Here is a 12,077-nt window from a genome sequence, read left to right as displayed (position 1 = left end):
CTGGAAATCCAGCCTAGGAGCTCCCTAATCCCTTCCCCAGTACTGTCCCCCTGCATACCGGTCCCCCCAAAATACCATCCCCCCGACACAGCTCCCCTGGATATTGCTCCTCCCGGATATCACTCCTCAGTACCGCTCTCCTGCATACCAGTCCCCGCAAAATACTGTCCCCCGGCACAGCTCCCCCCAGATATCACCTCCCAGTACCACCCCCTGCATACCTGTTCCCCCCAAAATACCATCCCCTGACACAGCTCTGCTCCTCCCAGATACTTCCCCCCAGACACTGCTCTCAAAATAAACCCCTCCCTCAGCAGGCTTGGCAAAACCGGGCTCACCCATTTCATCAACAAGAACTGAGCCACAAAATTCCTGGCCTCCTGATTGCATTTTACAGCCTCCTTCCTTCCTGCCTGGAGCAGCAGAGTGGTGGGAGAGGGTGCGTGTGAGGCAGAAAGAAAGAAAGAAAGTGTGATGGAGAGAGAGAGGGAAATATCTTTCCAACTGGTTGCTCGGGGGAGCCCTCCTAAATCAGGGTGATGCTCAAACCCCACAAACCACAGCCAGGGGCCCCCAACTGCCCTGTGGCTGCAGCCCCGAAGCCAGGCTGACAAGGCTCCAGCATCATTAGCAGAGATAAACCCGGAGCCCTGCAACAGGTGGGAGCAGAGGGGAGGAAATAAATCCAGTGTCAGGACAGTTCATGCTGTGCCCAGGGCCTCCCACCGCAGAGGAGAGGGGAAGAGCCGGGCGGGTCATAAATCCCCCCTGCACCGCCAGCCATCTGATGTTCTGCCCTGTGCCTTTCAGCACCGGACGAACAAACCCACACGTGTTCCCAGCCCTTGCTGGGGACCACTCTGCCTCCAAGCAGGTGGAATAGGGCTGCCAGCTCAGGGGCTAGAGATGTGGGGGCAGGATCCCCACTACTTGTGGGACTCCCAGTCCACCAGACTCACAGCACCGAGAAGTAGCAGGTGGCTGCTGGGTTCTAATCCTGGGCTTGGGTGCGGAGTGTGGCCTAGTGGACTCCTGGATTCTAACCAAAGATCTTGGGGGAGAGCATGGCCTAGTATGTGGAGCCCAAGGCTGGGCTCCAGGACTCCTGGGTTCTAATCCTGGATTTGGGTGAGGCGTGTGGCAATGGAGAACACAGTTGGGGCTTGTGAATCTAGGCAAGTGCGTCTTCTAAGTAAAGCAGGGGCCAAGGAATAAAGACTTCCAGGCTCTAGTCTGAGCTCTCGGAGGCAGTATGGTGGTTAAAGAACCCAGGAGTCCTGACTCACTCTATTTCCAGCTGTCATTGATTCTCGGTGTGATCCTAGGCAAACCACTACATCCCCGAAGTATAATACGATTAACGTGAAGTTCTCTGCCAGTGTTTGTTATTAGATAGAGTCAAAACTACACCCACTTATCCAAAGACACCCCTTCCCCCAAATGCGGGGAGCAGGGACCATCACTGATTCCACAGGACATTCCTCCCAGAGGACCCATTACAAACACGAGCAGTCCTTAGACGCAGCTGCCTCTGGGGAGGAACAAAGCAGCCGGTTAGCAGTGCTGCGTGATGGTTTTAGTGAGGGACCGTGCAGGAGAATCTCTTCTCATTGGAGTGGTTGCCCAAGCGGGGATCTGGTCACCAAGCCCTTGGATTAAGACCCCTCATCTCAGGGGCAGGACACAGGGGAGATTTTAATAAGCAATGCCCAGACGCTGGGAGACTCGCTCTGACCCGTGTGTATGTTATACCTTGCGGTGCTGGAAAAGGAGCATCTCTTCCTGCAGCCGGCACCACGCATCCCGCCACGCTGGCTGGCGGGGGCGGGCCGTTTCCTTCAGCTATTTATTGCTATTTACCAAAGGCAACTTTGGTCTATAAAGAAAGCCCCAGCGATCCTGCTGCCGCTGACATAAATGGGGAAAAGTCCAGGAGGGGAAGAGAGGTATGTATGTGGAGGGAGGAGAAAGAGACAGTTGGGTGCATATGAAGATAGATAGATAGATAGATAGAAGACTTGCAAGCAGCAGTCTGAGCCCATACAGTTGCTGTTATGTTAATTTCAAATCCAAGGCCTTGTCTACAGGGCAAAACAGCATCAGATTAAAAGATGCGAATTGAAACCGATTTAGGCTTTGTCTACACAAGAGATTTTTTCAGTATGACTGAAGGCACCGGTAAAGCTACCCTGGTCTAGCACCCCCCTCCCCCCACCCCTGAGGCACTCCTGGCCTCCATCCGCACTAGGAAGTTGTAGTGGTTGAACCTTACCGATCTAGTTAAAGCAGTGTAACCACACACAGACACAGTTACTGGGCTGGCACAATTATCCCAGTACAAATGGATCTGTGCCGGTGTAGCTCATTCCCAGATGGGAAGGGAATATATACCAGTATAACTGCATCCACCTGAGGGCTTATATCAGTATCACGATCCGTGAAAAATCAGCCCCCCCAACCAACACAGTTATATGGGTACAAACACGGTGTACCAAGCAGGCATCCACCCAGCCAGATAGACGGATTTGATACAGCTGGTGTATCTTTCCTGTGTAGACAAGGTCTCAGATTAAGAGCAGTTTACTGTGGTTTAACTTAAATAGGTTCAAAACCAAAAACATGGGAAGTTATGAGATAAGCTAAGGGATGGGGGCACGTGGGGGGAATTGAAACCACTATAGTTATCCCAGTCTAACATCCGATATAGCTTATGTCACTTTGGAAGTGATTTAAACTGAGTCAGAGAAAAGCCACTCTTATTCTGGACTAAGGTTACGTCTACACTACGGGCGGTCCAGTGGCCCAGCTGCAGCGATGCTGCTGCAGCCCCACAGCGTTAATGCTTCCCACATCAACAGGAGGGGTTCATCCGTTGATGGAGGCAACCCGCTTCCCTGAGTGATGGAGGGTTGCCAAACCTCCAGGATTGTCCCGGAGTCTCCAGGAATTAAAGGTGAATCTTTCATTTAAAGATTATGTCATGTGATGAAACCTCCAGGAATACATCCAACCAAAATTGGCAACCCTAAACTCCCTGCGCTGCAGTGGCTAGATCGACAGAAGAATTCTCCCATCACCCATGCTGTATCTTCCCCCCGGGACCAGGCTGACTTAACTACAGGCTCCGGGGGGTGAAGTTTTTCATAGTGGGCACTGTAGCTAGGTCGATCTACAGTTCAAAGGTAGACCAGACCTAAGAGTGTCCACATAGGAGGTTAAACTGGGGTAGCCAGAGCCCTTTATCCCAGGATGATGATATCAGTATAACTTCCCATGTGGACAAGCAGTTCGTTCCTTGATGGGGAATAAACAAAAATCAAGTAGCGGTGTCTCTCCTCTAGGGCTTCCAGGCCCAACGTAAGGTGCTAGGCTCCTGCTTCCCGGATGGACAACAGAGCTTTGCATTTCTATGGAGACTCTTAGCAACCCTTTATCATCTCCTCAGCCCCCAGAAGCAGTATCCTAGAGACTTTCAGCTATTGGAGGGGAGAAGGATCCTGATCTGAATTAAATTAGCTGTTACCACTTAAGAAAGAGACCAGGTAGTCCTCATGGATAGTTCTCTGAAAATATTGGCTCAATGTGAAGCAGCAGCCAAAAAAGCCAACAATGGTAGGAACCATTAGGAAAGGGATAGAGAAAATATCGTATTGCCACTATATAAATCCCTGGTGCACCCGCATCTTGAATACTGTGTGCAGTGCTGATCACCCCATCTCAAAAAAGGTATACTAGAATTGGGAAAAGTACAGAGCAGGCCAACAAAAATGATTAGGGGGATGGAACAGCTTCTATATGAGGAAAGATTTTAAAAAATTGGATTGTTCAACTTGGAAGAGAGATGACTAAGGGGGGATGTGATAATGGGCTATAAAATCATGAACAGTGTGGAGAAAGTGAATAAGGAAGTGGTATCTACCCCTCCACATAATTTTATTGGCTGATCCCTGTTTTTTGTGTTAATAGGCAGCAGGTTGCAGAAAAACATAAGGAAGAACTTCTTCACACAATGCACAGTTAACCTGTGGAACTCATTGCCAGGGGATGTTGTAAAGACCAAAAGTATAAATGGGTTCAAAAAAGAATTAGCTACGTGGATGGAGGATGGGTCCATCAATGGCTATTAGCCAAGATGGTCAGGCTCAAAATCCCTTGATCAGGGTGTCCCTATACCTGTTTGCCAGATGCTAGGACTGGACAACAGATGGATCACTTGATACTGTCCTGTGCTGTTCAGTCCCTCTGAAGCATCTGGCTCTGGCCACTGTGGATACTGGGCTAGATGGACCATTGCTCTGGCCCAGTATGGCTGTTCTTATGTGCTTATGAATGACCCAGCCCAGTGAGGTGTAATGGCGACCACAATGTGACTTGTGCTCCATTCCAGGGGCATCTGCCTGGATCCTGGATACCTTTTAGGGCATCAGTCCTAGATGGGACTCTGCTGTGAGGAGTATAAAGAGGATTTTGTACTGAGGCGGCTGGACGCAGATAGGATCCTGGCGTTGTCTCTGGGTCTGTCTACATGGCAGCTGCTACAGCCACGCCACTGCCGATGGGCCACTTAAGCACACAGAATCACAGAAGGTCAGGGTTGGAAGGGACCTCAGGAGGTCATCTAATCCAACCCCCTGCTCAAAGCAGGACCAATCCCCAATTTTTGGCCCAGATCACTAAATGGCCCCTCAAGGATTGAACTCAGAACGCTGGATTTAGCAGGCCAATGCTCAAACCACTGAGCTATCCCTCCCCCCATGATGTAGACACTTCCTACTTTGTTAGGTTGATTGAACTACAGCACTTAGGCCATGAAATTCTTCACCGTCCTGAGCGATGTAGCTAGCTAGGTCGACCAAATGTTCAAGCATAGACCAGGCCTCTGGCTCGCTAGCTCCCAGCCTGGGCTAGGTCTTCACCAGGTCACGTCTACACTGGGGCTTTGGCTGGCATAGAAATGCCATTAAAAATCACCCCCTCTCCAATACTGCTGCACCAGCAAAGGGTTCCGGTCAGAGCTGGCCCTGGGCTGCTCCATGGCTCCCCACGGTCTCCCTGAGACATTGCCTTCACCCGGTGGCGTGTAACTGCATGTGGGCCACGAAGCTGGCTGCTACTGGGGCATCTGCCTCTGTGTTTTCAATCCAAACCGCTCTGGTACAGGATGGAAGATGCTCTCATCCCCCCCAGGATCGTTCCTGTGTCTGCAGCAGCTGGATAAAAGGACTGGTTGCTGTTCAAACACCATGGTGGTGGTTAAAGCAGGGCCAGGCAATGTCAGGGAGTCAAAGCGTGGAGCAGGGCTTTGCATTCCCGTCAGGTGGCTGCCGCATGCCAGCAGGTGCAGCGAGCAGCAACCTGCCAGAGTGATTAATAACACTGATCCTTTGCCCTTTGATCTGAAAGCGTTCCGCGGACACTTGTTAATTAAGCTTCCGGGAGGCAGAGCGGGGGTTTCGTACACGAGGAAACTGAGGCACAGCGCGGGGAACTGACTGGCTTAAGATCACATGGCTAATTCCTGGAGCAACCGGGAAGAGAATCCAGGAGGCCTGACTCCCTTCCCCTGCTCTATCCACTAGATATCACTCCTCCCAGAGCTGGGGAGGGAACCCAGGAGCCCTGCCTCCCAATGTCTGCGCTCACTGAGCCAAGAGGGGAAAGGCCAGGGGAGTGTTCATGGTGGTTCTGGTGGAGCTCAGAGCTCTGCCAACCAGCCTAATTGTCAGATGCAAAACCAGATCCAGGCAAAGGCTTAGGTGGGGCAAAACCATGGGGGTAAAGCAGAGGCAGTGCTGCCTAATGGCTATGGCCTTAGACTGGGACTCAGGCTAGACCTGGGTTCTAGTCCCAGCTCTGCTGTGTGACCTTGAGTAAGTCACTTCCCTGTGCCTCGGTTTCCACAGCTATACAATGGGGATAATACACTGACCTCCTTTGTGAAACAGTTTAAAAGCTGTTTATTCTGCTGCTCTGGATGATCAAAGTGCCAGCCCTGGATTTGGCCCAAGCAACAGTGTGGATGGCAGAGAGGTGCCCGCTGCACCCCACCAGCTCCCATTACATGGAGGGGGGCAATCCTGTCTCATACACCCCATTATATTTCAACCTCTCTCCCCACACACAGGCTCAGCTCTGGGGCCCTCTCTGGTCTCTGCCCCTGGCACTGCAAGGGGCTCAGCGATGGCATGGGCACCCAGACAGCACTCTCTCAATTGCACCTCCTCACCCTACAGAGTGAGAGCCGACCCCTGCCCCCAAAGAGTTGACAGTCTAGACAGAGGGTGGAAACTGAGGCACAGAGACTTGACCAAGGTCAGTGGCAGAGCTGGGAATGGAATCCTAGTGCCCTGAATCACTCCTGCTGTACTCTCCTCCTAGAGAGCAGGTGGCCAAGACCCAAGGTCTGTATCTGTAACTGACCTAACACTGCCAGGGGCTTTGTTTCCCCTTTGCGGGGAGTAAGGACTTTGGGATCTAGGAGCAGAGAAGAGCCCCTTGGTGGTGTCTAGTGCAGCCCTCCCAGCCAGGGCAGGGTGGGTCCCTACTACATCGCTTTGACCTAAAGCACCTGGGCTCCTGGCCCTTCCCCTGGAGGGACAACGTGCCTGTCAGATCCATCCAGCTCCTGGCCCCAGTGCAATGGGGCTCCTAGCCTTTCCCCTGGGGGAGAGTCGCTCTCTGGCTGGATCGGTCCTCCTGCCACAATGTTTTTCCACTTTTCCTAATCCCACCCCCTGTAACGCATCCCTCTGCCCCTTGGCATTCACCCACCTCCGCCTACCCCACACATCCAGCTCCCTCTCTCTCCCCTCATTGCATGTCCATCCCTTTGGCCCCAGGATCCAGGGCTGAATGCAACATTTCTCTCCCCCCTGCCCCCCCCATCAGCTTTCCTCCCCTCCTGCCCCTGCCCTTCCCCAACCCCCATCCCAGCGCTTCCTCCCCATCCATTGGGTGAGAGAGAAAAAGGGGCCCAGCTCCTGGCTTCTTATCAGATCTGGAGCCTGCTGGTAACTTTACAAGAGGCTGGGACAGGCTCCTGGCCCGCTGAGGCCACCAGCTATCGGGCCTGTCATTTCCTGGAGAGAATCACATTACAACCCTAACTTAATCCCTTCCTAATAGCTTCTGTACACAACACGCCAACCCTCCCAGGAGCCCTGGGGTGGGGGTGTTACTTTGGGGAAGGGGTGGATTGAACCACCCCACCTGCACCCCTAAATCCTCAACCCCAGAGGGAGAATGCTGGGCGCTCCACTCCCCTGGGGATGCGTGTGGGATGGAGGGACACGCAGACGGAGGGACAGATCCGTGGAGCCTGTCACCCCATTCCCTGGCAATCTGACAGCCCCACCTGCAGACCCAGCGCCGGGAGCCAGGAAGGGCCCAGGCCCCGCGCATCCTGGGGCATAGCACTCAGAGGCAGCCACAGCTGCTGCGGCCCCAGGCTGTTTTACACGGGGCTGCCCGGGGAGGCGCCGACGGGCTCCCGTGATTCAATCTCCTTCCCCAGGCACCAGCTCAGGCTTGCAATCGTCTCTCTGCCAAAGCCACGTGGGCACCTGACGCACGGTACTCCCCTCCTCCCCCCCACGCCCTGCTGCCATGGCCCCGCTGCCATGGCCCCGCTGCCAGCCTGTTCCTATAATGCTGGGTCATTTCCTCTCCGTGCAGCAGGTGCCCCTCCACCACCCGCCCAGTAGCCAATCAGAGAGGGGCCGGGGGTGGCGTCACCCCAGGGCAGGGTCCCTCGCTAGCCAATTGCATCCTGCCCGCTGCCACATGCCCGCGTCAGAGCGGGCACCAGCAGGAGGGTGTAGGCAGGGGAGCCAAGCCACCGGCAGGAAACGTTCAGCACAGAAGAGGCAGCTGCCGAGCTAACTGGGGCTGAGCTCTGCAGCCGACGTAGGCCCCAGCTGGCCAGGGTGGGCTGGAGGGGGAAGGACTGCAGGTGCTGTGCCCAGCTCGGCCCTGCCCTGTCTCTGCTCCCCCTTTGCTTCACCCCAGCTCAGCCTTGTAGCTACCCCTCCCCGCATGCTGCAACCTGGCTCAGCTGCCTGGCATCCCCTCCTCCTTCAGCCCTGCACTGCTTTCCCATCCCAGCACCACCTTCCACAGCTCTGAACCCTCTAGGAGGAGCAGCCAGTGACTCACCCCATAGGATCCCCCCACTACTTAGCAGCCCCCGCCGCCCATGGCTTTTCCAGCCACCCCACTTGCGCGGCACCCGCCCTGCATCTCTCACCCCTTGCACCAACAGGCGCTAGCCCCAGCATCCTCACCCCTTGAGTCTCCAAAGAGCCAAATGCCCCCAGAGACTTGGAGGAGCACACTGGAAGGGGTCATGGCCCACTCCGCCCCACGGCTCCTGGGGTGTGGGGCATTCGGTTCTCAGTTGTTGGGGGAATCCTTTGGGGGCCATCCCGGAGGGTCAGATGGGAATTTGGGCTGCCCCAGGCCGGCCTGTTCAGGCCTTGGCCTCTCTGCCCACCAGCAGGGCTGCTTAATGCCAGTCGCTATGATGGTGTTGGTAGCCAGGGGCCTTGCGTGTGCGGCTCTGGGCTGTGAATCCCCCTGCAAAGCTCGTCTTCCACAGGACACCAACCCACCTTGCTTGCCCCGCTCCTGGACTAGCTGGAGGCATGGCAGGCAGAAGGGCAGGGGCAGTCTTGCCCTCCAGCAAGAGAACATTTAGGGGCACACACCACTGGGGACCAGTTATCTTATCTGGGCTCATTTGTGGTCCCACAGCTCTACCTGGCAGCCAGGACACCCCATGCTCACAGGAGGCTGCAAAGCTCTTGACTGGTATCTGCCAGGACCATGCCAGGATCAGCGGCAATCCACGGCCCTATTGAACCCTTTAATACAAGGTCCCTGGGCAGCCTCCTGAGGGAGATGTCATGGGGTCAGCTCTCCCGCAAGCCTGGTGCTGATGGCCCAGCCCACTTGCTCTTGCTGGGCCCAGCCAAGGTTCCTACTCCCAGTTCTCCCGCTGCCTGACCTGGGGCAGGAAGTTTGGTGGAGGTTGGGGGGTTTTTTTTTGTTTTTTGTTTTTTAAAGCCTAAATTGCTGAAATTGAGGAAATTCCTGCCCTCGCCTCGCACAGCTTCAAACAGGCCATTTATAACCGGCCGTAAAATGTTTGCAGCTGGGTCGCTATATAAGCCATTTGTCTCAGTAACTGCATTCCTGACACTTTACAAAGGGAGTAATCCACACACGGCCCCCCTCTCCCCCGCACACTGAGACACACACCACAGCCAAACACCCACACATGCCTGCAGCCTCAAGCAAAGACACACAGCCCAGCCGGGGGCAGGGCTCCCGGCTCACCCAGAACCGCACCTCCACCCCATGCCCAGACACACCCATGCAAACCAACACACACAAACAAATGCATGCTCCTCTGCTGTCTAGGAGACACACACTCACCCACATCCACGTCCCTGATCAATCACTACAGCAGCTCTTCCCTGCCCGGGAGGTGCCACAGGCTACCAGGCTGGGAAGCTTAGTAGCCACTGCTTTTGCCAGCCCAGCCCCAAATTCCCTCCTACTCCCTTTGACAACAGCCGCTCCGGGGCCACCCTGGTGACCTCGCTCACTGTGGTTTCCAGGACATCTGGCTCAGTGGAACAGGGGGGTTGAAGAGAACTACCCCATAAGTTGCCCTCAGGAAGACTGCTGCCAAGGTGGGGAGGGGATAGGGGCGGGAAGGCAGGGAAATCAAAATAGGACTCTTCCACCTAGGGTCTGGATAGGGGTCCTGGGGCCTGGTCACTCATCTCAGTGAGGCCACGCTGATGTAAGACCTGCACCCATGAGCCTTGTGTACCCTGCTGCCTGAGGGGTGAGGTTGGCCCCAGCTCCCCCAGTGTGCACAGAGCAGGGGCCACCCCTCTACCCAGCCTGATTCCCCCTGCTATGCCCCTTGTAGGGTGATTGGCAGCCAGGCAGAGTGGGATTTCTGATCTGGCAGCACCACAAGCCCCTCCTTCCCAGTGGGGATGACAGCAGAGGAGCCAGCCCCAAGGTGGGGACAACCCGGTTGGCCTGGCTCCACTGGGGGAGATTAGCAGCTAGGCCCTGAGCCAGAGGAGTTGCCAGCCCAGAGATGAGGACAGACAGAGGTGTGTCCTCACTCAGGAAAGGGAGGGGCGAGCAAAGAACAGTTCGGTTGGGTGGGCCAGTCCAGCGCTGCTTCTCCAAACTACCTGGGGGTCAGCTGGGGCTGGGGCTGGGGCTGGGGCAAGGAGAGGGGGGATTCTGACATTGGGTTGCCAGCTGGAACCGAGGGGCAGAGAGGTCGCTGGGGTACAGGGAGCGGTGTTAATGCAAGGGGGGGCACTCATTCCAGGCAAATGAGGAGAACATTTTAGGTGTCACACACAGCCAGTGCCAAGGAGCGACTCATTACACCCAGGATGCGGAGACCTGGGTTCTATTCCCAGCTCTGCCACTGACCCGGGGCAAGACCCTTTGCCTCAGTTTCCCTTCGTCTATGCAGACGTCAATGAGCTCTTTGGGGCAGGGATTGGCTCTGCTGCAGCACCTGGCACAAAGGGCCCCTGATTTCAGCTGAGGCATCTAGCTGCTACTATTCTAAACAACCACAGGAACATGCATGTTCCACCGGACCCCGATCCCTGGACCCCGATCCCTGATTCCCACTGTGGTGAAAGCAGATGGCTGAGGTAACAAGAAGAGAACTGGCTCTCCCAGCTGGGTGGGCACTGGGTGAGCACTCAGCCCTGGTTGTTCTCTGGGGCAGTCTGCACCAGGTCTGGACAGAACCATTCAGGCACATCTGTATGCAGCTGTCCCCCAGCATGGCTCCTGGGAGCAGGGACTGCTGGGTCATTTCCCACCCTCCTGCCATAGAGTGGGGAGGAGACCCCAAGCTGGGAGCAGGTTAATCAGCATCCCCACTACACCTGGGAGAGGTGGGGTCCCGCCCAAGCTAAAAACTCCAGGGGGATGGGTACCGTAGACTGGGAGCTGGGAGCAAATGAAGGAGAGAAAGGAAAAGCAGTCACCCTCCTCCCCCCAGGCACACACATGGGGGCCCCAATCCCCCCACAGTGTTTTGGGGTGTCTTTACCACCTGGCTCTGAATGCTAGACAGGTCCTGGCTTTGCAATGGATTCCTAGTCTAAAAAAAACTCATCTGGATGGGAACTTTGCGGGGGTGGCGTGTTAGGGATTCGGCCAGGCCTCGACCTGCTTCCCAGGCCCAGGGTGCTAAGGAAGGGTTATGTGCCACATTTTGGAGCGAGGAGTTAGCGAGAGAGGGGCAGCCTTGGCAGGAAAAAGCTTGGCAGAGCGGGGTGGGGCTGGCTCTGAAATGAAACCATTGGAAGGGGGGGGCTGAGATGGAACAGAGAAACGGTCAGATTTACTTGGGGGGGGGTGCCCCACACCATCCCTATGCCCATCTCTGCCCTGCTAGGTGCCCGGGGCTGCAGACGGGCGCTCGCCCTGCCCTACAACCGGCTGCTGAAAACAGCCTGTTCCTCAACTTGTAAACAGTAGTGGTGGCTGCCAAAGGCGGAGAGATTTGGCCGCCACTCAAAGGGAGCCTGTGGGCTGAGAGCAGCCCGGGGTCCTGGGGATGGAAGATTCCTCCCCCCCGCTGCCCCCCGGCTCCATTTACTAGTTCCACTCCCCTTCCCTGCTCCTGGCCCTGCCGGGGGGGTTACAGGTGGGGTGCAAGACGCAATGCTGTGCCCCCTATACCTCCGGCCACAGGGCTCCTCTCCCAGCACTTCTCCAATCCCTCATCCTGTTTGCACGGCTCAGTGGATCGCCGCCAAATTTCCATATTTAAAAGAAAGAAACAAAAAATTCCCTGGCTCTGGCTAGTAAGGATGGAAGAAATGACCCCTCTTGCCCTGCTCCCCGCCCCCCATTCACACCCCCACCCCCTGCTCGAGGTCCCCTGGGATTGGCTTCAAAGCGCACCCTCATCTGGTCCTCATTTTCCTGCCCTCCGGGGCTTTTCATTAACGCGCTGAAGACAAAGGGGGACTGGAAAGGGACACGCGCCCCCCCACCCCAGCCAAACAAGGCAGGGG

The 12,077-nt window shown here is 55.7% G+C and overlaps 1 protein-coding gene across 1 annotated transcript in view; it reads right to left on the bottom strand.

Annotated features, from left to right (window-relative positions):
- RARG (retinoic acid receptor gamma) overlaps positions 1–12,077 on the bottom strand; it is a 30,114-nt gene that overhangs the window by 17,135 nt on the left and 902 nt on the right.

The sequence above is a fragment of the Lepidochelys kempii genome, chromosome 20, assembly GCF_965140265.1.
Source record: "Lepidochelys kempii isolate rLepKem1 chromosome 20, rLepKem1.hap2, whole genome shotgun sequence".
NCBI lineage: Eukaryota > Metazoa > Chordata > Testudines > Cheloniidae > Lepidochelys > Lepidochelys kempii.
This window is presented reverse-complemented; position numbering and strand designations above follow the sequence as displayed.